Source organism: Apis mellifera, linkage group LG12, assembly GCF_003254395.2.
Source record: "Apis mellifera strain DH4 linkage group LG12, Amel_HAv3.1, whole genome shotgun sequence".
In the NCBI taxonomy this organism is placed as follows: Eukaryota; Metazoa; Arthropoda; class Insecta; order Hymenoptera; family Apidae; genus Apis; species Apis mellifera.
This window is the reverse complement of record NC_037649.1, coordinates 8,944,182-8,969,973: the sequence shown is the minus strand read 5'-3', so window position 1 is coordinate 8,969,973 and position 25,792 is coordinate 8,944,182. Positions and strand designations below refer to the sequence as shown.

At 40.4% G+C, this 25,792-nt stretch overlaps 1 protein-coding gene and 2 long non-coding RNA genes across 5 annotated transcripts in view; 1 reads left to right on the top strand and 2 right to left on the bottom strand.

Moving 5' to 3' along the window:
* LOC726709 overlaps positions 1-25,792 on the top strand; it is a 231,047-nt gene that overhangs the window by 111,315 nt on the left and 93,940 nt on the right.
* Positions 6,144-7,255, bottom strand: LOC107965355. The gene is made up of 2 exons (XR_001705216.2): positions 6,795-7,255; positions 6,144-6,605 (listed from the first exon to the last, which is right to left on the bottom strand). It is a non-coding gene; the product is annotated as an uncharacterized LOC107965355 (long non-coding RNA).
* LOC102653706 lies at positions 8,049-15,921 on the bottom strand. 3 transcript variants are annotated; one of them, XR_001705220.2, is made up of 6 exons: positions 15,588-15,921; positions 13,067-13,171; positions 10,625-11,363; positions 10,400-10,521; positions 9,816-10,245; positions 8,049-9,378 (listed from the first exon to the last, which is right to left on the bottom strand). It is a non-coding gene; the product is annotated as an uncharacterized LOC102653706 (long non-coding RNA). The 3 variants fall into 3 exon arrangements; XR_003305903.1 differs by lacking the exon at positions 15,588-15,921 and adding an exon at positions 14,191-14,904; XR_003305904.1 differs by lacking the exon at positions 15,588-15,921 and adding an exon at positions 14,191-14,904 and having other exon boundaries at positions 8,049-8,262.

Below are 25,792 nucleotides of genomic sequence, written 5' to 3'. Positions count from 1 at the left end.
AGGAGGATAATCAGTTCCGAAGAAATTTTTTTATCGATGAAAATGCAGGCGACAGATTTGTTTCTTTTCATCACATTTTCTGCCACGGAAAATAAGAAAAAAAATAAGAGGAAGAGAGTCTCGTGTCTAAAAGTAATAATAACGAAGAACGAGCGCTTCATACGGACAATAAGACGAGGATAATTCGATAATGAATACAATAATGGAGCGGAATAGTATCCACTGATAGATCATTACCGTTGGAATGCGATAAAACGCTATACGCGGCGAGTGAAAGGGCGAAGTTTCACCTCGTTTATCGGAGAAACTTTTTGTCAACCTGTATACTTATCCTTTCTTATATTATATAAAACATTATGCAATTTTGTAATCCAAACTTTAAATTCCTTTCATTTCCCTCCGTCCTTATACAAACAAATACATCCCCAACGCATCCCCACTCGAATCCACAAACGAAAAAAAATTCGCTACCAAAATTCCATCGCCCTCGCAACCCTACTAAAAATCGTGTGCCAACAAACGGAGAGTCCCCCAAGAAGACAGGTCCTCCTTCCCTTTTCTCCGAGCTATTCGACCAGCCATTGGGATGATGATCCCACGTTCGTGGTAGCATCTAGTCGGAATCGAGGACGGTATCCGGGTGCAAGCTTAACCGGCGGCGGAGGACACGGTATCGACTTCGGTGGTGGTGATGGTGGTGGTGGTGGTGGTGGCGGTGGTGGTAGAGGTGGCAGCTGGCGTGGAGAGCGGGGCCGGTGAGCGCGAGGAGGGAGAGGAGAGGGCTGGGCAGCGTCGCGGAGAGCGGGGTGCGCGGGGGGCGAGGTACGGAGGCGGTAGGTGTCACGTGGGCGCGAGCAGGCCCCGCCTCCGCGAAGTGGCTCGAGGTACGGCGCGTCATTCATGGCCGAGCTAAAGGCTGCGCCACTCTCCGGGTCCGTCCAGCTGCAGCGGCTCGCGAGAGGAAGCCACGGGAACACCTGTCTCCCCCGCGTAACCGTGAACATCCGGCGAGGACCGCGCCGCCGACGACGACGACGCCGAACGTGACCAGGGAGAGCGCCGCGCTACCACCGCGACCGCCGCAACGCGATACGAGAATCAACGGTCGCATCCTCCTCGCTGGTGGGTCGCGAGAGTGTCCGGTGAGCCGTGTTCCGGGGCCGGTGGCAGGCTCGCGGAGAGGCCGCCGGCTCGCGTCGTGCGCGGGGCCGAATCATGTGTCCGCAGTGTGTCAAGTGATCGTTACTCGCCGTATTCGAGTTTATTGGTGGAGGTATCGTAGGGGAACCTGTACACGAGGCTGCCAACGGGTGGTGTATGATACGTCGGCGAGAGGGGAACCTGTCAAGGTTCGGCGTTGGGTGGTGAGGAGGAAAGGGACCGGAAGTGTCGATCGTTCGATCGTTGTGTGTGAGTTGTTGGTTGTACATTGTTGGTTCGGAGAATCGGGTGTGATCAAAGGTGTTTCAACGGAGGGACAAGATCGACGTTCGTTGTGGAGGGCTGGCTGATGCACCGCGGCGGCGGTGTCGCCGGGAGCGGTGCTGGTGGAGCCGCTGGTATCGGTGGTGGATCGGGCGCAAGTGGCGCGTTACCCTCCACGAGTCACCGCGGCCTCGAACTGGAACATCCGTCGGCGATGCCCGGTGCACCGGGTTTCCACTGGGGGGCCATGCTCGCCGGCCACCACGCGGCCGCCGCGGCGAGCATGATGCAGCCACCCCTGTCCGCGGCTGCTGAGTACACCCCCGCGCCGGCACACCATGGGCCCACGCATCCCGCCATGCCCATGGACCTCCACGTTCATCAGGGATTCCCTTACTACAGGTTCGTTCCTTCCTTCGTCCCTTCCTCTTTTGGAAACGCTCTTCTTATTCCGGGGGCAGGGGGAGAGGGAAGGTTTCAGATAAAAATTCTCCTTCTCTTTTCCTCTCATTCCTTTTCTTCCATTCCGATTATTCTTCGATCGCTTATCGATCCATCGTTTTCTCTTTCTCCCCCTTTTTTTTCTTAAAGATCGATGCTTTACGATCGAGTTCCTTATTTCCATATTCGATGCATCGAGGAAGAGCGGACAGGTAGACAGTGTCAGCCTTCGAAATTTACCCTGTAAATATTTCTCTGCCAAACGAATACTCCCATATTTACCCATTTCGAGCAAACACGTTGCTTAAATACCCGAGACTGTCCCCTTAGTTCCTATTAGACGAACGATCGAGTTCGTTGACGTTTCTCTGATAGCTATGAACCTCGAATGTCTTTTACATTCTGTCTCGCGATTCCTTTCCTTGATCCTTTTTTCCAAAAAAACCGGCAAGTTTATTAGACGTTCGCTTGCTATGTTATTTCCTCTTATCGTTCATCGCGTAATTAAGTCATTCGGAAAATATCAGCAATATATGATTACGGTTCGATGATTCTACTTGTTATTACTAAACACGTATCCAAGAAAAGTTTTTGAAAGTTTTACGATCAACTAACTCGTTCTCCGTAAATACACCCACTTTCGTATGTTCGACGCCTAACCTGAAATTGAACATTTAAAACCAAATTTTAACAATACCGAACACTTCACGAATCGAAAATTTAAACATGCCGCCAATATTCTGAAACTCGTTCCAAAAAATCCACAACTTATCGATCATAATCGCGGAAAAATATCGTCGCCCGGCGCGAATAATTAGACGCGTTTGTTACCCCCTTCACGTGCGCGCAATAAATAATTCCCGAAGATCGGCAAACGTTACGGAACTGAATAATTTATGAGGCAGGATACAATAATTAAATGACCAATAGTTGGTTATGTAGTTCGATGCGTAACCATCCTCTTATCTCTGTTCAACTCCCTTCCACCCCCGTGTAACATAGGCCATAGCATAAAGTAACTCCTCGTTCGGTTTCGGGAAATAATATGTCGCTTGTTCGTGCGAAATTACGGGGAACATGCGAGCCAATCTCCGTCCAAGGGTTTTATTTCGCGGTTCCGTTGTATACGCATACTCGGTGTACCCTAGGCCGAGCATGCTCGACACGTAGGAAGTTTTAATGTAATTTGGCACGCGGCGGGCGAATATAGCCTGCACGAACGAGCTTGCTGGCAGAAATGACGGAAACGCCGAGATTTCATCGGGCCCTTTTTTTTTTATTCCTTTTCCCTCCCTTTTTCCCCCTTTTCGCTCATTTGTTTTCGCCTGGCTCGAGTTTTCACGCTGGTTAGGGAACGATTAAACTAATGGCACGCTTCTAGGACGAGGTTTTGCGATTACCGTGAGATGGAAATGGTCGTTGATACGGGGTAATTTGTCGGAGTGATTGGAGATAGAAATTGGATGTGATGGAAATAGCTCGAATTGTCTCTGAGTTTGTCTTGTTATTCGGAGATTTTTTTAGAAATATGGTATTTTATATTGAATTCGAAATAACGCGTAGATATTTCGATAAAATTATATTGAGATAAAATGATGTGATAACGAAATCAAGAGATTTTATTTTAGGAGAATTGAAATGAAGAGAATTCGTTTCATTGTGTTACAGTTTCATTTCCATTTATAATTAATAAATATGAAAGAATCGTTCGAGCTAAAGAAACCTTTAATTTCAAATTAGTTTTAAATTGAATTCCGTTTCGCTAGATAAATTTCACAATATATGAAATATTAAAAAATATGATAAATACTAAAGATATCTTTCCTTAAAAAAAAAAAAAAAAGAATCTCGAGCTCGTAATTTACGCATAACGTAGCGACACGTGGATCATTCAAGGAAGTAGAAATAGTCTATGGTCATTCGTGAAACGTGCGTGAAGTTTTGAAATTTTTGGGATCGGCGGCTATAAATGTCATAACTGGTTCGCGCTGATAACACAACGCTCGCGGCGAAACCAGTTCGCTATACATTCGTGTCTCTCTCTCGTATAATATTTATAAAGACGATTTCTTTCCACGGTGTGTATGTATAACCGGGTTGTGCCGCGCGTTAATAAACTTCAGCCACGGACAAGTTTATCTCGTGCTAAGCGATTCTATCGACTCGAATGTTTATCGTGACTCGCGTCGCGTATACGTACTATACGTGTGAGGATTCAATTAGTTATGACAACTTTGGATTCGAAGCGCGGACGTGAGTGGAAATGGAGCGAAGGAAGATTGCTCCGTGTATTTTCTGATTGTGTCTTTTCATGCTAGTTTGCTATGTTTAATCTTTCCACGCTTTGGTTATGGTACTCTGGAGGGATAAAAGCGTCTCTGGTAATGTATAAAAATGTTTTGTGTTACGATTTTAATAATTTAATGATAAAATAAGGAAAAGAAGCTAGAAAAAAGATTAAAAGCATTATACGAGAAGTAAAAAGATTTCTATTGTAATCAATGATTGTGAATATATAATTCTTTCATCGTTTCCAACTAAATATTCGCATTTTTAATAGAATGATTGATATAACGATTATTTTTGCAATTACAATATTTATGTGTAACGAAAAAGAGATATTCAAACGTAGACGAAATCACTTTATATCGTAGTAAATTAATTGCTTGACGAATGCATTTTGAGGTTAGAATGATGTCGTATCGTCAAGAAGTATAATTAACTAATAATTAAATTCAAATAATCTAATAAATTTAATCAGAGAGAAAAGTAGATATTCGAATATGAAATTTGAATAAAAATCTTACCTTAAACTTCTCGAATTCTTCGAATTCTTCGAATTGTATAATCAATATCCAAAATGATCATACAAGTTCGACAATTATTCACAACACAATCTCAACACATCGTAAAGAAAAGAATTCCGATGCGAAATATTCTACGATTCAACCAAAGTTTCAATTTTCCCAATTTTAATAAACACTTATATACGAATGCCAGAATCGAATCGAACAATTTTCTAAATTGTTGAACGAAACACACGCGAACGATATCGAGAATTACCGATTCTTGTTTCGTGGCGGCAATTACATTTTTCGATGCGTTTGCGCATATGCGCGCGCATACATGACGGCGACTCTGCGTCGCGCAACCTACAATATTATTTCACATGGGACGCGTGTTCCGTAATTTACGCGGTTCGATATACGATTCCGTATAATTGACAAGACGATCGATGGATCCGATGCAGAGATCTAATCGAGATAACCGCCTCGATACGATCTTTTTTCTTCTTTTGTCCTTCTTCTCGTTCGTCTGCTTCTCCTCCTGGTTTCTGCCCCTTCGCTTTTCGAGGAAGCGTTTCGAAAAGCGACCACGGTTGTTCTTTGTTAATCGTCGCAATGGCGTGGCAGTGAGCGCACACTCGTTCATCGGTTCCACTCGTGTACTATAATTATTCACACTCCATAATGCAGTATACGGCGATACGTAATCCCGGACAGGATTTGAAAAGGAAGTATACGAACCGTTCGTGTAATTATACACTCGCCGTGGCTTAATCTTCTAGCAAATTGTATTAAGATTTTTTACAAATTTTCACACGTTGCGCCGTAAATCTATTCGACGGTAGAATGGGATACGTGTACGGTAAATGGGCTTCGTTCGTTTTCAATAGAAATTCTCGATTAATCGTTCCTGTACATCATTTGTCTTCTCATGTTTTCATTTCCGTTTTTCTCGTCGTTTTTCTTCTTCTTCTCTGTTTATTCTTTTATTTAATGGGAGGAAATGTTTATATAATTTCGAATATCAAAACGATTGAATAATATGATGCGCATGACTAAATATAAGCGGAGAAAATGATTATAATTGTTTTTTTTTTGTTTATAAAGTTATGAATTTAAATTTCAATGTTTTCTATTCATTGATACAATAAAAAAAAAATCTTCAATCTTTTAATAACAAGAAAATTAAAATTCTACTAACGTTTAATTCTAATGTTTAGTTCCAGACAAAAAAATATGTACAACATCGTTTAATTATAAGAAAACTATTTATTTGTGTCTAATTCTCCTTTGTCTTATCTCTCCATCGAATCTCTATAATATGAACGTAATAGGCGCTATATACCTATCAATATAAATTGAATAACTTTGAAAATAACCGTCCCCTAGAATTATCTTTAAAATGTTTCATAAACTTTAAACTTTCTTTTCAAGCAGTTTCGAAAAAAAATCTAAATTCTAAATTTGCAATTCTAAATTTAATCTACAGAATTCTTTCCAAAACAACTTTATTCTAAAACGAGTCAGTGACAAGTATTACAATAGTTGTTTTCTAAATTAAATAAACTTTAAATCGTATAATTCAAGTTTTGAACCTTATTGCATATCAACTATGTCACGAAAAACTATCCTTTCATTTATTTTCATTCACCTAGATTTGCTGAACCAATTAATTAAGATCGGCGTGATAAGTTGACAAAACTGATCGTCTGTGACACGTTTATAACAACAGCGAACGAAGGCAAGAAGCGGTATACGCAAGAAACTTATTATAATCCATGGCTCGTCCAAGTTATTAGCATTCCGCTATCAATTATCCAGCAGCCCAGGCGCTCGAAATAACGAGCGTGGCTCCTTTCTCCTCTCCGTTCTCTACTGACCACCATGCTTCTCCTTTTTTTTCATCGATCCAACAATCGTGTTGTTTAATCTCTCGAAACGTGATACGGATCGCTAAAAAAAAAAAAGATTACAAAATATTTATCAAATACCAATTTATCAAAAATATGATAAAAAACAAAACTTCATCAAATGGAAAAAACCCTGAGAAATTCAGTCACGATTTAACATGATTGTACAAATCAATCAACTCTATATTGCTAAATTCACGGTGGAACAATGCCTAAAACACGTCTATTTCACCTGATTCGAGGTAAAGCGTCTTCACAGAACTCGGACAACATTTGCCTTTTCCGTTGTGTACTCCTCGGCCCTATGTTTGACGGATAGATTGAAGTGGTGCTCCAAGTATAATGTCACAGAAGTTGCCCGGTGAAAAGAAGCCTCGTACGAGACGTACGAGAACGAGAGTACGAGAGGTGGACGAGATGTGTTGACCTAGCGGTGCGTCGAGCACCACTTGTTGCCGTGTCGTCGCTCGAGTACTTCTGTCAGTATACTCGAAGCTGCCGCTACTCAAGACGGCCTCGAACCTTTATTGACAGATGCAATCGTCCGGTATTTGCATTAGATTAAACAGTTCCGATAATCGTTGCTGCTCGTGCTCGTCCTAATTGGATTTATCGTGTCTCGTGTACGCACGCGTACGGTATCACTGTTTGGAGCACTGGTTGGAGCCAAACGATTCCAATCGTCCCAAGTATATATCTGAAAATTTGAATTGGAATAAAAATCCCGTTATCCAATGATTTATCGTTTCGACTCGATTGGTCGTCGGGACGAGGAATTTGAAAAAATTTGGAAAATTTCGATACGGATTGTTGGAGCATTTCAAATTTTTTTTTAAAAATGTCTAAAAATTTAGAAAGCTCTTGGAATGTTTGAATATTTGAAATCTTCGAATGTTTGCGTGTTTAAATCTTCGAATATTCCCACATTTAAATATTTAAGTTTTAAATATTTGAAAACTTAAATACCTGAATTTTTTCCTTTTCTTTCGAGCGTTCGAATAAATGAATTATCATATAAGTTATATACGCACGTTAATTGAAAGTGAACGCAATCAGTAGAATCGGTAACTACGTTAGACAGACAACGCTTTAGATAGACACCTCGTTTAGACTTCAGATTATTTAACATGTTGCGAGTGAGAAATAGTGCGATTAAGTATCAGAAGGAGTATTATTATAGTCCATTCGAGATCGTTAATCATCGTTCTAGTTGTGCTGGTGGTAAGATGTAAGTGGGTCAAGATATGATGAAGTTCGTTAAAGTTAATTGTAATATCCTAATGTAGAGAGCCCTTTAGAGAGACGTGCTGTAATCTTTAATAATCTAGCACGGTGTAAAAAATTCCTCCTTACAAAATTTAAGAGAATACGCGCAATGATCTATCGTAGAATATACTTCTTCCATTTATTTTAAAATTATTACAATTCAAAGAAAACTTACACGCGCGTTTGATGGAAAATTATTGATATCAAACCTCTTACTTGCCTCTTTTCTAACGTTCTCGAGGATTTAAGAGTACATCTAAAGTTACACTCGTCCGACACTTCATTGTCGTAGAAACATGTAGCGCTACTGACCGACTTGACAGGTTACTTTCCACTGAAAACTCCAGTAGACCGGGTTTCTTTGATCTTATCGATAATGATGTTACTCAGAAGCGTGGCCGGATGTCGAAATGTGCCGCGGCTGGTAACGTAAGCTGTACATTTTAAATAAATTCGATTAAGCAACGAGAAAAATAACAATTCGTGTCTCATTCTATATTATCGTAATTGTTTTAACGAGTAATTGAAAAGATATCAATCGAGATAAGCATTCTTGGAAAATGTTGAGTGTTTAATATTAACATAAATGTGTTAAATAAATAACGTAATTTTAAAGATCTTTTATATATTTTTAACAAAAATTATAAAATTTTCTTACCGGTATTACCGGATATAAATTTTATTTAATAAAACGCTTAATTGTCGTATCGTGATTCCGCGAAATCGTTCGTTAGCCGTTTTCACGAAATTTGTCGAAAAGCTACGCGAGCGAGAACCGGTTACACACGTGCCGACAGTGGCAAAATGATAAATACGAAGGATTTAATCAGTATTATAAATCACGCGTGTGCACGCGTGATATTGAATCCGCAATAAGAGGGAATGACCGCAAAACCATCGTCGCTTTGTTCGAATGAAAATTAATCGCTCTGTTCGTTCTTTGCATCTTGTGCGAACAACGATTATTTATTAAATTAATAAAGTTATCAATTTAAAAAGAAACACCTATACTATATCATAGAATAATTATAAATATCTTTTCAATATAAAATGTAGGAATTATTAAAGAAAAATTAAAAATAACAAACAGCGGAAATAATGATTAATCGCTATGCCGAACTAACTAAATTAAAACTATTTTAATTTTATCATCTAATCGATTATACTCGAAGAATATCTCATGAACGTGTTTAATTATTAAATGCAAATTAAGATAGGAAATGTAAATTGTAATCGGACGTATATATAATTCCAACGTCAATCGCGCCTTAGTATTGTCAGTCGAGTTTGGCCGACTTAAATTGCAGATCTTCGGTGTGTATATACGGGTCTTCTGACAGTTTGTCTGGAGATTGACGGACAAACCAGAGATGGTTTGGTTTAATATCTTTGCGATGCATCATCGAGCTTGAAGTTCTTTCTTGATACGTATAAGAAACTTAACGGTAAGGTGCCGCTAATTAATGTTCGTCTCACGAAGCGATGATACGTTTTACGATGATCCTCAAAGTCTCTACTATGTTACTTTTTAATCGTCCTTTTCATGGTATCTAAAATTTTTAAAATAACACATTACATTAATCGAAATTAAAAATCGAATCGATATTATTATAAAAAATATAATAATAAGATAGTATAAGAATAACGAAAGATAAGAAAAGAATAATTATTCTCCAAGTTCCTCATTTCTTATTATCCCTGCAAAGGATTAAAGATACATTTTTCAATTGAAAAATTTTTCCACGTATGCTATCAAACGCATCAACGATTTCTAATTTTCAATCGTCGCTGCATACTGTCGCAGCCAGTTGAAAGAAACTGGTGCACGATTATCAGTCGCACGACGACACACATGGACGGTGTGCGCGCGGGAGAGACACGGTCGCACAGGCATTGAGAGCGTTATTGAATGATGGCTCGTCCAACTGCTAATGGGGCCGGACGCTCGCGCGACACACCGTCCAGAGAAAGAGAAAAAGAATCGTACCGTGGAAAAAGAGCGGACGGACGAGCGTGGTCTGGTGCGCGAGAGAAAGGAAGAAGGGACGAGGAAAAAAGGGGTTGTCTCGTAAGAAGCGCGCGTCTCTTGTGCCGTTGTTGCTGTTGCACCGATGCACAACCGATGGATGCATTCTTCCGCCGTTCCCCGAACCATTGCACGGCGGAGGAGAACCGAACGGACTCGGACCCGGCCTCGCCTGGACCTCGGACCCTCTCCTCGCCTCCTCCTCTTTCCTTCCCGCGTGTGTCGAACGATAGCTCGCGAGACTTCGAAGGCGTAGCCAGGCTGGCTGCCGACCAACCGATAAATAAAATAACTCGGTTGCGTTTTTACCGAGTCGATGCTTCGTCTCTCTTCCCGTCTTCCATCTCTCTTTCCAGAATCTACGCTTTTCGAGCATTCGTGCACATTTTGCCTGTAACACAATTTCTGTTATATACGTGTTACGGATTAAATTGGGTTAATGGCATAATTTAATCTTTCGCGATTACGATATTCACGGTTTAGATCGAAGTGTAATTTTAATTTCAATTCTCCGGGCCGAGAACTATTAAATGCAAATTACTTACGATATGTTTTAATGCGGGGCTTCCGAGTATGAAAGATGTCCGTTCAGAAATTATATCCCGAAGCGACGTTTCGCCAGGAGTCGAATGATATGTACCGATATTTAAGCCTGAGAGGCGGACATCTAAAATTCATGACATATATTTCTTATATAATATTACAGTAAATAATCTACGCTCGTTCAAGTAAATAATTAACAGTAAGTAAAAAATTGAAGTTAAACCTACCCTTTCCTTTCTATTCTCCAAATTTTTGATTTCATCTCTATTCTACACACCCTTCTTCCCATTTTACCAACTTCTTCACACCTCATCCCCTATCCCTTTTTACCCTTTCCCAATCTCCTCCTCCAATATCCACCTTTCTCCTCTTCTTTTTCTTTCGCACACCCTCCGCTTCCCATCTCTCCAACCAATTTCCCTTTTCCACTCTCTCCACCCCAACCGCCGATACACCCCGCCGGTTCGTTCCTCTCGGAGTGGAGTTGGTAACGTCGGGCAGCCCGGTAGTTGGAAGCGCGAACTTTTTTCTCAGCTATCGGGCCGGTGGATCGCGCTGCGATGCTGGACTGCAATCAGAATTGATTATAGCCTGCCGAAACTGCGCCGCGGCCCGCCGCGTTCATATTATACAACTCGCCCGCGGCCCAGCCGCGTCTCTCGCTCGCGCCAACGCCTCCATCCACTCGCTCTCTCTCCCTCGAGTCGAGATCATTCGAGGAGGGCCCGCTGTCTCCCTCCTCCCCTCCTCGATCCCTCGATATGCAAGCTGTCCCGTGCCCGACGTCACTGACCCACTCGTGCCGTGCCTCCTCAGGGATCCTCGTCCTTTGTCGGACCGGCTAACCGCCCCTGTCCGCTTCCTTTTTCCCCCAACTTCGACGCCGCGCCACTACTCGAAATACTCCATCTCGTTTCTTCAGCAATTTAAATAAGAAATGGGAAATTGGAGAAATTTGGAGGTAACCTGAAAATAAAAACGGTATATAAATGCGAGATCATTTGAGCGTTTTGTTAGAGAAAATTTATAAGTGGAGATTTTTAGGTGAAAATTTGGAAGAATTTGTGTTCACTTGAGAGGGTTTCTCTTTTTCTTCAAAATTTTTGAATTATCCGATAGAAGAGAAATATGTGTAGAATCTTGAGACAAGTAATATTCTGCAGCATCGGTAACGTTAATTAATAGGTCGTACGTCAGTGAAACCGAAGGGTGTGCACCGTAGAAGTGATTTAATATCCGCTTTAATTAGTTTGAAAAACGCCCATTGAGAAAAAGAGAGGTCTACGACTCGCACGCGCTACTTTTCTACGTTTTATTTCGATCCACTCTCAAGGCCATTCGTGGTTTAAAGTTCATCGTTCAGTTAATCGTATCGAAAGTAAAAACGTCTTGAACAATCCAAACAAATAATAATAAGAAATTTTATCAATTATACCCAATATCGCGCGTTAAAAATCTTTTTTCCCAGACTTCGAAGAATTTACATTTCGATTCGAGGCAATCTTGTTGTTTTCTAAAACGTTCGTGAAAAGAACTTCCAAGAAACTGGATTGTTCGAGGCTACCGGTATTCCACGGCTGGTTATATGTAACGCAGACAAGAAAGCGTATCTGTAACTGAACAGCCCTTTTTCCTTTTTTTTTTTTTTTTTTAAACGACGACTAAATTCTCGGTAAAATTCCAATAGCATTCAGCGATGGTGATCGCAATCGTGGAGATATTTCTCATAAATCGAGAACTATATACCTTGGACGAAGTCAAGGTCCGACAACGTGGAATGCAATAATGCGCCGCGTATTTCACAAACGATCAGATATTAAGTTTGAGCCACCACAAAGTACCATATTTGTCGTTATTTGCTGGAAAGCAAGTAAAAGTGGCCGCGCGCATGTTGGAGAAGGAAACAAGTGCGTATTTTAATGGCACGGTGAAGCAACTGTCCCTGCTCTTGGTTCGTCGAGTCCTTGTTTTTATAATCCGTGTTAAATGTCGTCGAGAACATTTGACACAAGTCGCTCGAGCGAGATCGCATCTTTATTTCGAAATTCACCTACTTTCGTTCTTATATCGAGCGATTCGCAAAAATTCTCCGCGAAGGGATTCAAACACCGATGATTTTCTTTAAGAGTACGTTTCCTCTCGTTTCGATGTATCATTTAATATTATATCGATTTTCATCCACGTTAGATTTTTATCACTCAAACGCAAGCAAATACGTCGCGATATAAGGTTATTTGAAAACGTCATCCGAGCGTAGAACTCCTGCCACTTTTCTCTTCTTTTTATCACGTGGAAGAACATCGAATAATATGTATCGACTATAATGAAACTTATCGAAGCGTGAAATGTGAGTTTTTTATCAAACTTTCGCGGTGTGCTCCGCGGAGTTTGGATCAATACTTTTTTTCTGCTCCCATTACGTCAACCTTATTACAGCTTATGCAACGATCGTAGAAAATCGTAGCCCGATATTGCGTAGCCGGTCGTTAGTAGAAAGTTATATCCATTTATGTGATATGAGGATCACGAGATACGAGATACGTTTTGTACTCGTAAGAATGACGGTGATTTTCGCGGATGGAATCGTTGCTAGTTTGCTTTTTCCGTCTGCACACCACTCATTCGCCTTTATATTTATCTATTAAACAAAATAGAATTATCAATCTTACCTTAAATATTTTGTTTCGATAAATATTCCATTCTGCAGCTTCGCTTCATCATCCTCGGCGAAGTTGAAAAACTCGTCAATATTTTTAATCGCTTTTCCAATTCCACTGAAAAAGAAACAAAGATATTTGTAAAATCGATAGAGTAATAGTGCAAGTATCACACGTGATGGTGCACAATCGATTATTTTATCGCGATTAAAAATAATCGATCGTAGTCGAACGGATATGAAGGAACATTTGGCGAGATTTTCGTCGAGGCAATTTTCACGTTCGTCTGCCTATAAATCGCGAGAGGCGGGCTTTAAGACTCGTTTAATTCTTACACCCTGTTGAAAGTTAATAGGAAGCGACGAAGAAAGCGTGTAAGTGGCCGATGGGTGTTGGCAGAACGTAGCCGGGCGAACGTTTCTAGGGTCGGGGAAGGGCGTAAAGAAAAAAATGTTTCTACAACCCCTCGACAGTTCTCGGCCGACTCCCCAAAGTCTTCGAAGCGTAACTTAGCATACTTTATTTGATTTTTTGTATTGGATAATAGTCCCAGGTAATAGGGTGGCTACGAACCAAGCTGAAGAAATGGCAGGGTTGTCGGGCAAATTTTCACGCTTCTCCCACCACTGTTGCATTAACAAATTTACATTTTTTAAATGGAAGGGTCGCGTTCTCTCTCACTCGGGGTGATAACTTGCGGCCCATTTGTTCCTAGGAGAAATGAAACCGCCGGGGACGTTGCATCTTAATAAAGAATGTACGGCCGTTTTGCTTGCTAAATTGCGAGATTTAGATCGAAATTTTTCATTCGAGAACCAAGCAAAGAGTTTTATAAAAGAGAGAGAGAGAAAAAAACTTATATATATATATATCAATTAATTTCATTATTTTTCAACTTTTAATTTTATAAAATGCCGAATTATATTCACTATATAATTATCATAATCACTACACAAGTTGGTAATAAATTGATTACCCACATAATCGATTCTCATCTCCTCGATAATTACGAAAATGAAAAATTGTAAGAAGAAGTTAAATATCCGAGAACAAGTTTCTCTTAAGAAGGAAATAAACGATTCCGTTCAAAGTACAACGAATGACAATTTGCTTCGCGATCCATTTTCTTTTCTTACCTTGAAGGGTTCGAGCAAACGAGATCTCGTTTCTTCGAGACGGTTCTCTTCATAATTTGTCCGCCGTTCCTCGTCCGGCTCCTTAATGTCCGCGCATTATCTCGCTATCATATTAACCTTTTCGTTTAAAGTACATATTGGGCTACCACGCGTCCATTAGCATTACATGAAACCGTGACGATAAGATCGGGCAGCCCTATTCTATGCGGACGGCAATACATTTATACGGACAATCGGCGTCCAGTTACGCTTGCTTCCAAACACGGCCTCATTACCTAATGATTGACTGACTAACTGGTAGCGGGCCCAAGTTAATCGATCTGGAAATGTAAGATTGAGGGCCGTGTTAAAAAGTTAAATCGTACGGTATATTCTTCGTAATTATTTGCAATTCGACCGAATATCGAGGAAATTATACGCGGACAGAGGAATCGGCGAGTTTCATTGTGTGCTACGCGTTGTTGTGCTCACCTTTTTGTCTTCTTCCATCTGGTTTTATTGGGCAAGTCATTTCTGAATACAAGGTACGCATTATCGTGATTGTTACAGTTTATGAATAAATCGCTCTTGGGACAAAGGGAGCTCTTCTTTTAAGGTACCAATTCTACTCATATATTGCACTTTATTGTAATTTTCATTATTGTCTGTGAAATTGCCTGTGGCAAGTTTCGTATACTTTTAACGTTAACCCTTTTATTATTATTTTTCGCCACGAAATTGAGGACTAATAAAATAATAAAAAAAAAAAATGATTGCAAATTAAATTTCAATAACAAAGAAAGATAGGATAAGGAAAATAATTTGTCGTAAATTTTATTTTTAAATAACTTATTAAAATTATTGCTCGCTTATTCGACTAAATCTCAAAATTATTCAATCTATCATCCGTATCATCCGTTTTCCCCTTCCTATTTTTCCAATAATTTAGCATGCCTCCTACTCGCGGAATCGCGGATCAGATTTCCTTTTGAAAAAAAATGATAGCGGCTACGATATATCTGTCCCGCGGCGTGCAATCTTTAAAACATATGTTTTTCGTAATCGTTCGCGCGGTTCTATTATCGGACCAGGGTATAAGGGGCGACGGAGGATCGAAGGGGGCGGCCGAATCCGGGGGAACATGCTCGGGGCGCGAATCTATACATATTTAATGAGAGCACGCAGTTGTAAAAAGCAGCTGGCGAATTGCTCCCCGGCAGAGTGACTTGGCCAGATACTTTTATTCAAATCTCATAGCCACCGCGCGAAGATGCTCCTCGCGGGAGCCGCGGAAGGCATATCAAAAGAAAAATGCTCTCGCCGCCTTTCCCGCATGCATAAACATAATCCCCGCATAATGTATATTTCAAAGTCTTCCGCTCGGCATCACTGCTCATTACTATTAGATTGATACTCACCACCCCTGCTTCTGGTTATCCTACGTTTCTTCTTTCTCGTTTCGTGTGATCCTTCGGAATGATATTTGACAAAGATCGTGTTTGTTTCGAGAATGGATGAAATTTTTTTCTCCTTGATATTTGATTAGATTTCAATCATGTTTTCAAGAATAAAACCGGGATAAAATAGAACAAGATTACGAAAAATAACGATAAATATAATAATATATATAAATAATAATAACTTTAAATAAGATCAAATAAAAAGAAAATAATATTTATGAATAACGACACAGGTTATGACACAGGTGCTTCGTTTGCTTCTTGATATTCGTTCGTCAAAACACATGCTAAATGAAATATTATATATTTTATTATATATTTAAAAGTTAAGATTTATCGTTAATTTTTCCTTATAATTTTTAATTAGAATTTTAAAATTAAAATACGCATCTATTTTGTTTTGTAAATATTATTGCGTATTACTTTTATACAACATAGCTTTGTCTTGAAATTTTTTTTTGACCAACGTATTCTATTTCCATGTACACGTCATGTAAATGTATGTCATATTCAATACTTAATTACATAATGATATTAAAATATTCAATTAATAAATTAAAATAATTGGTTTAAAATTAATCATTGTTTTTATTTTATAAATATTTAGTAGTTTATAAGTAAAATTCCAATCGATTAATAATTATATATTTGGAAATTTAATACTACTTTGATTTCGAAGTCATTAGTAGAACAAGATGGCTGAGTCACGCGTATCGGGAAACCCGCGCTTTTTGTGGATTAATATTCAGTTTTGTTAATTAGTGCAATTAATCTTTAAATATATCTTAAATTTTTAATTATGTGAGTGTTATAATTTGTGTGAACGATATAAGTTTTGAAATTTTTGTTTTTTTCTACATCAACGAATTTGTAGTCTACTTCTATTGCGACCATTGAACTACATTCATCTTTTTTGGTAAGATTTTTCGTATTCTATATATCATGTATAAAGTTATTTGTGAGTCATAATGAAAAAAATTACGAGGAAATTTTAAATTATTATTTTATTCATGCATGATTTCTTTCTTACGTAATCAACCTAACGACTTCATTTATTATAATAATTATCGATTGATTCATTTATCGACACATTTAGAGGTTAAAAATTTTAAGTAGCGTGAATTAAGACGAATCAGTTAGTAATAATGTAATCAAGATGAATAAATTTAAATAAATTTTAACGATTTATCAATAATTATAGCAATTACGACCGTTTAATTAAGATAAATCGCTAATAATATAATGAACAACATATCATCATACGATGCTACATTGAGTAAAAATTACATTGAAATTTTGTGAACGATAACATTCCCAGGAAAAAAAGGAAAAAATCGAAAATGAATAATCTAGAAATTTATTTGAAAACAATTTTTTTCCGATTCGATCAAAAGATAAAAATCATGCAAATAAAATCAGAACAATTAGACGAAGCGAGAATTTCAAATGTGATCGGGTGCATCGCGTGAGACGCTCGTGAATCATTGAACAAAACTTCGACATACATAAAAATGAATTACTCGCGCGAAACGAGATAATAATGAGACAAGCCCCGTTCGACATTATCTACAACGCATACAAATCTGAACAGCTCCCTAGAAGTTATCGCGATATTTCACGAGAACAAATAAAAGGGAGAATTTCTTCGTTAAAATTCGATTTCAATCTGAAATATTTCCATTTCCTATCAATCGTTCCATTTTTATTTTCTACTTTCTTGAATTCTCCCTTTCGTACCTAACCTCTCAACAAAAATATCACGAAACTTTATAGACAGAATTCTGTATCGAAAATTCTTATAAAACTTTCTTTCAGTATCGAGAATTATTCATTCGAAATTAATAATTTTTAATAAAATAATTTTCAACATTCGAAACGTCATTTGTCAATTAAGCGTTCTGTACAAGTTTTTGCAAGTGTTATTGACCGGATCGATAATCATTCGATATTTATTCGGTGCGCGTGAATCGAGATATTATGGTGCCCCATGGCGAAACGAAGGAACGTGAATGTAGGTAAGCGGCGCGTCTGCTTTCGAGCTACATCGGCCTGACACCGGTTAGGTCGAGTTGAATCGAGTTGATAAGGTTAACTGAGAGATACGGAGGCGTAGAGAGGTCAAGTGACTGTGTAGGCGGCACTGTTCGTCGTCGCCACATACCGGCGCGATTAACGTCGTGTACGACCGTATACGTGCATACATGTAAACGCGCCTTTCGGCGGGAGCGCGAACCTCTGATTAAACTGAACTTTTGATTAATTAAACTATTCCGAGATCGCATTTAATACTTTGTTTTCGAGCCGTGTCACACCTATGTTAATTTTGGGAAGTGAAACTTGACAGGATTTGTTCGAATGTAAAATTTTTTTCTTCTATTCTGATGCTAGGTTAAGTTATATTAATCACAATATTTTTAATAAAAAGATAGTGATTATGAAATAATTTAGATTAAAGTATTTGAAGTTTATTAAGAATAAAGTTTATATAAGATTAAAGTTTAAATTAAATTGGAATTTTTAATTATAGTAACACAGTAAGAAAAAATATATTAGTTAGAATAATAATACATAGAGTATTTCATTATTGTAATTTATTTTATTATTGACATACGATTTTCAAATATTCTAATTTAAATGGAAAAAATATGATTTGATGATAGATTTAATATCATTAACAAGGGTTAATATCATATAATAAGAGGTCAGGAATAGTTTACAATCATTCGATGCATAATTAGTCTATATCTTATCATTGGGCAATATAATATTTCTTCGAACGAAGATCTCATTTTTAAAGAAATCATTAATCGATTAAAAAGAGATTACTTAAATATTTTTTTTTTCTTGTAATATTTCTCAGAAATATTACGTCTAATGATTTACCTATCACGTATATTACGAATGCGTTGAAACTTTTGGTGTGAACGCGACTTAACAATCTGAAATAAGCAGCTCCAATTGAAAGGATGACCGAATTGAACAAGGGTTCTCAGCATATCCACTCGACAATTCTCCGTTCAAAAATGACATTTCCTTATTTAAACGAACATTGCGCATTTTTATTCGGCCAGGTATCGAACGAATCGTTTCGATTCGTATCGTACACACGCGAATCGGAAATGCTCGCTTCGTTGCACGTCGAACATAATACAACGAGTAGGTCAGCGTTATTCGTGTATGAAGCCATTAAGTAATCGGAATACCTATTGTACTTATGTTGATTAACGACAACGGTATAGTAAATATCGTGTTCAATGAATACTAATCGTTTCAAGAGTTCGTACAAACGTTTATAAATCGTTTGTGAAGCCATTGAGGTATAGTGCATCGTAAAATTTGACATTCGTGACAGAAACTATCGTTTTTATCAAGTTACTGCTTTTTTCCTCCCTCTCTCTCTCTCTCTCTCTCTCTCTTTCTCTCCCCCTCGTTTTCAAAGAAAACTATCGAACGAGAAAAGAGGAGAATCAACTCGGATGATTCGATTTATCTCCCGGTAGTTCGATGTTTTTTTTACGGACTAGACGTAGTAAGTCAATGAATCGTAACATGGAAGAACTTGTTTTCATTCCGATAATCGAACTACGGCGATCAATCTTTTTTTTTTTTTTTTTTTTTTCCCCCTCCTTCGACTCCATCTTTATTCGATTCGATTTCTTGCCCGGGATCTTGCTTAATTCGATCCATCGAATATGAAATTTACCTTCTTCCTCGCGTTTCATAAATCACCCGCGATACTTGGCAAAGTACGTTGCAAAAATTATCAATCGTATCGCTTCGTATACAACTTTCCCTCACGGATCCACGGAACTATCGTCGTCATAATTGAGAACCTCACGATGTAATATTGTATATACCATATCCATACCGGAAGACAAAAAAGTCGCGCCTTGTCGCGTACTCCCCTCCTCCCCTCCCTCCGTCCGTCTATCGATTCAACAAATTTGCAACGGCATTAAGGGGAACCCCACGGATAAAATGAGAAAAAAGGAACAATTACAGCCGGGCCGAAAACTGGTGGCCTCGCGACGCGCAAAGAACGCGGCAGCACAAGGAAAGTGGTGGTGGTGGTGGTGGTTTTTCTCGTACGGACCGCCGTATTCGGCCGTTGTTCCGTGGCTCGGATAAAAAGCCGCGGTACGGTACTCGGGTACGGTACTCGGGTGATCCACGCACCGAAGGTGTACCGATCCGCCGTGGGCCCAGCCGGATCCAATGAATAATACAGCCGCGGCACAATTAGCCTCGCCGTTTTCAATTTAATCGGCGAATTATCAACCCTTGGGGGAGGAGGGGGGAGACGGGCGACTGGTTCGAGGCAAGAAAGGACCGACGTGCACCACCACCGCCGCCGTACGGGTATACGGGTATTATGCGCGGCTTCCACCGTGGAAGCGGACCGTCAGCTTCGGCCCAGCGGGTAGCGAGACGCGCGCAAAGAAGCGGCGCGGATAAGACGCGTTATTGCGCTCCCGTTTGTCAACGACTCGTCGCCGGGTATCCCCCGGTTCGTAGTTCGATATGGGAATTGGATTCGAAATGCGTTTGCTGCGTTTAAAATTGGCTATATATCGCGTGGAAAAAGTAGCGGAATTGGATATCGAAGGTACGGGATATTACGGTGAATTAAAAAGAATATATGTATAATTAATATAGGATATGTATTATCTTGCGACAATAGCGTAATTCGTATATAATCTGGGAAACGTGGAAGCTGGTTGAAAATTGTATTTTAAAATTATTCTCAATATTATCAACGATATATCACTATTATTAACAACTCACGGCCTTCTTTACAAGATCACGCTACTTTACGCCGCGTACACGTTTCGTGGTCCCAGCCCATTCTCGTCCCTCGATATATCGAAAGCTGTGTACGATCGAGAAGAAAAAAAAAGAGAAGAAAAAAGGCGTAATTTCACGAACAAGATTGTAGAAAAGCCACGTTGGAATAGTTATTAATAACAACCGCGGCCTCGTATATCGTGGATAACGATTTCGAAATATGGTTGGTCCGCGCGCGCGCCATCGCTCACAGGTATGATAATCGCCCTTAATAACACACGCGGCACACCGGTTTAACATCCGAAACGGTGGATTACAGCGTTGAAAAAGGTATCACGGGCCCGTGTTTGCAACATTGAAAGCTTTTTTCGCGTACCACCAGCGGCGGCTTGCGCCCTCCTCCACCCGAGAATATTCCACCGCGCCGGAACAAATGACTCTCCTCTACCGCCACTTTGCATCCGGTCGAACCTCTTCGAAACGGCCCTCTACGCACCTCGTCACGTTAAAACGTTTTGTCACCGATCGTTAACCGATCTCTCTCGATAATGGCCGCTTCTTAAAACCGTGCCTTCCCTTCGTCTAACGTTCTTTTGTACGAATGTAATGTAAAGGAGTTAATGGAAAAAGACGTTTTTATTAAAATCGTTTGATAAACGAATATATCACTTGTTATCGATTCAATTAAGTTAATAAGCGTAAATTGGATTAAATATCGAATAGTAAATATTATTAGCAGCGGTGAGAGATTTCCGGAATTACCGGCAATAACAAGGAGAACCGGCACAGTCGAGCCCCGCGCTTCGAAGGATAAACACGTGCGCGAACGAAAGTCTAAAGTCGAAATTGTCTAGCAATTGTAACGTTATATAAACGATCGATATATTTCTTTTCGATAAAAAGAATTTTAAATCGTAATTTAATACGTATTATTTATTTATAAATAACCGATGATAAGATAAAGGAGGAATGGGTTTAAACACCGTGTATAATAGCGAGTACGGACGAATTAGCAATTTCGTCAGGCCTTCCTGAAGAGGGAGAGTACCGAGAGATCGTACTTGAGATCCGATAAAAATTACATGATATAATGTGGGACGCTGGGTGATTCGTAGCCCAGGGCCAATCGGGCGTCGATTCGTATCGTGGCCGCTTTTTATCGGGGTACCTGGGATACGAAACACGATTACGGTGGCGGATCGTGTCTTTAAAGCCGCGCCCGGTGCCGACGATGTTTTCTCCCCCGTGGACACGGAGAACGCCCAGCCCTACGTAACGTTCCCCATAAAAATCCTTAAACGAGATAAGAGGCTTGTTAATCGATGCACCGTGAAACGAATGGAAAACTTTCGATTCGGACCAACATTCGGATAATGAATTATTTGGCGGCTTTGTCATTTCTATCTCTCTCTCTCTTTGTCGCGCGTAATAACGTTTTAAATCGAGATGATGAAGGATGGAGATATTTGGAAATTCTTTGAATTCGTCTTATACTTTTATAAGGATTTTAAATGGAGAGTTTTTGTGTGTTTGGGTTGATATCGTGATGTAGAAAAGAAAAAAGTTGATTGGATTTTTAAAGGATACACTTTGGAAAAATTTCAGAACGATGATAGGAAGTTTTTCTTTTGCCTATCTCCGTTTACGATACGCGATAAAAGCAAAGATTAGATGGTTCGTAGCGCAAGGATTAATTTGTTTTCAAAATTGGCTTACTTTGTTGAAACTACAGCAATCTTGGTGGAATTATATCGTATTTTTAAATGTTTTACAAGAAAAAAGTTTACATTTTACGTGTATTTTAATTTCAATCGAGAATATTACAAGTTTTCCTTAGCGAAGTTATGGAAGTAACTCATTGATCGGTGTACGCAAAGTTGTTAGCACAACTGATTATCGTTCGTTTTTATATGATATAATTTGTAGGAATATCCTTTCTCCGTTTTAGTTACGCCATTGATTGAAAATTATTCCCGAGAAATGTGTTTAATCAGCCGGATAGACCGGATCCCGCGTACTTTTTTAAAGCCAGAACGAAATATCTTTCGCCCGATGCCAGAAAATGTTTGAAGCAATTTTATTTTACGCGTACGTGTACGTTCGTTAAGCAGTTGCCTCCTTGACCAAAGTTTCTTTTAAACCAAGATGTAGCAAGATCGCATTTCCGTGCAATCTCGTTTCTTGTAGCAAGCGAGCGAAGGGTTAAAAAAAAGGGAGGGAAGGTTAAATAGCAAAAGTTTATTTTCACGACACGTCCGATTATCGGTGTTAATTAAATATTTGGAATTTCGCGAACGAGGGATTGTTCCGCGAAAAAAGAAAAAAGAAAGGAAGGGAAGAGAAGAGAGAGAACGTTGAAAAAAGGCGTAAGGAGCGTAAGCAAAAAGAGGAAGTGATTTCTTATCGGAAAGAGTCACGGACGTGGCTCGTTTATTACCGTGAAAATAATGTTATCTGGGCTGGTAAGTTGCACCTTGGAGCCGAAAGAAGTTAATTAGGCTTCGGCAATTATGCAAAGTGTCGCGACCACTGTCCACCACTGATAACTTAACGACATCGATTGTACCTGTTACAAGATACTTTTAAACAGTCGGTCTCCCTAATTCTTTCGTCGTTTCCAAATCTTTTCTTCTTTTCTTTTTTTTTCCTCTTAATTTCATCCGATTGATTCGTAACGCATATATTCCTCAAACTACTCGCATTAAACGCTTCGTAACGTTTACACTTTTATATTCGAAATCCTCGAAATCCTGGATCATATCGTGGAAATATCGCGCACGAAACGCCTCTCCCTATCTCTCTCTCTCTCTCTCCTCTAAATCTCCAATTTCACACACATCTCGTCACCACCTCGACGCGATATTTATACCCATCCTCGTTGGCGGAGACCACGGCCAGACCCGGAGAAACGCATTAAGAGTGGAAGGTATTGGAAATATCGGGGCGAGGATAGATAAGGGAGGCGAGTAAAGAAAGGTTAGGGTAGAAAATGGGAAGCGAGAGAGAGCGGAGTGGAACGAGACTGTCCTATTACCGGGCAATACGGTAATGAATCTCGATCGGATGCAAATGAGGCAATTGGACGAGAATATGGTGGATCGAGGTAATCCACCTCCCTTCCTCCACCACGGTCGACCACGGTCGGGGAGCGAAGGGGAAGCGGTTGGTGTTGGCGAGGCAAAGGGCCCGGTTGCAAGGGCCCGCTGGGCCCGGAGGGCACGTGCACGCACGCATACATTAACACGCGCGTGCTGGCCGGTGCGCGCGGAGGGAGCAGGAACACACGCAGACGTTTTGGCGCCACGGCGTGAATCGAGAGCCAATAAATCCACTCCGCCTCATTACTAAGCTTGTCTCTTTAATTGAAATCTCGTGTTTTTCCAAACGCGCGACTCCTTTTTGCCCGATCCCCGCGAGAAGACTCGGCCTTTTTCTCTCTCTCTCTCTCTCTCTTCCCCCTTTCTCTCCGCCCTCTCGATCCCTTCAACCGAGGGATTTTTATTACGAAAAGGAGAGACACCTCGTGGCGAGCGATATCTTCTCCAACCGTTCCTTCCTTCTCTCTCTCGTGTCTTTCTCCTCTCGCGAGATCCACGCGAGGAGGAGAGGATTTATGCGTCTCGTTTCGAGCCGCGTGATCCGTCCTTTTCATCGTCGCCTCGCCCTAATCGCCTCGTCACGTCGCCGTCCCGGGCTCGCGTTTTTCAGAGAAACGCGAGAACGGATGTATATAAGGGAGGAAGGGGGGAGGGATCGTTGTCCCGATCGATGACGATCGAGAGTGGCTCGAGGCGTGGGAATGATGCCGGACGGATTGTCGTCCCGGGGAATTGTCGTTGGGTAAGGTAATGGTTTGTGTTTTGCGCATAGGATTCGGAGAAGTTGGCGCGATAGAGTTGGAATCGATAGAGTTCCCGATTGCCGTTAACGGGAATCTTGGGAGAGAATGGTGCGGGTATTTGTTGGCTGGGACGATTGATCGATGATGATGATGATGATGATGATGTATCTGCGGTCGCGTCGAGTGTAGAATTCGTACGATGGGATCGAATATTCGAAACAAGTTTTTTCACTCGCGTCACCAACTCGCCGCGTCGTAAATTCGTACGTTACGATTTTTCAAGAGAATCCGAAAAGAATTCTCGTTCGTCTCGTTCTCGAGCAATTTTTTCGAACGTTCGCCCCAAGCAGACAAAGTCGAGAAGAAGAGAAAAAAGAACCATTATTTTTTTCCAAAAAGGAAAAGTTTCAAAGTGAAAGATCGTGTCCGATTATAGCGCGAAGGTAGGCCGATCCCATCCATTTTTCTGTACGACTCGATTTCGATCGATCGACGCGCGTTTCGCAAGTGCACGGGCCGAGAATGTCATAACGCGTGTTGTCAATCGGACGTTTTCCACGGCAACGAAAGTTCTCGTTCTCGTTCGAGCGAGACCGAGCCTTTTTATCGATGGCCAGCGAACCGTAATCTTAACCGGGTTAACGTAAAAAGGCTAATCGCCGAACTATGCCTACTTTTTCCGCGGTGAATTAGCGACGAAATCGATTACTATGTTGATATACAGGGAAATCGTGCGATACGAAAGCGTGTTATTAAGGTATTTCCTTTGTGAAATTATTATTGTATCGCAAGAAACGTTGTCGTAAGAACGTATATATCGTTTGGTACTTTGCCTTTCGATTCGATCTTGCACTTGTTTAATCAAAGTTGGAAGAAAACGATGAATGGAAATTGTGCTTCTTTCCATCGGATCCTCTACTCAAAATTCCCTTGGAGAAAGTGTTCGAATTCAGTTGTTCTTCATTTTCTTTTCTTTTTTTTCTCGATTTCTGAGAAGCAAGGATCATTCATCGAATAAACGTATCAATCGCTCTTTCTCCGTCGACGCAACAATCTTTATCGTTCGATTCACACAAATCGAAATTCGATTAAATTAAAAAATACTTCCATAGAAACGAACCTCTTCCAAGATACACCACTCCCTTTATACCTCATCCATTACCTGGCTCGAAGAAGCTACTATAAAACAAGCCGAGAAATGACGCAAGAAAACGGAGCGACACTGGCATCACGGTGGAACAAGGACGATAACGACAAAGGACGGCAAAAAGCCGGAGTGGACGGGGTAGAGCGATCCATATCAATTTATCCGATCGGAAAATGATCACGCACTCGCACACAAAGATGAGGGAGAGCAAAAGCTCCCTCCGTGATGCTGCTGTCCTCCCGGTGTCCTCGGTCGCGCGAGCGGCTTCCTCGCGGCGCGCTCGTTAAAGATCACAGCTGAAATATCGCAGCGTTACTCTACGTTCGGGCGTATATTTGAGGCCACGACTCTCCTTCGCTGCGGTTACGCGTCCTCGTGGCTGTCGCCGTT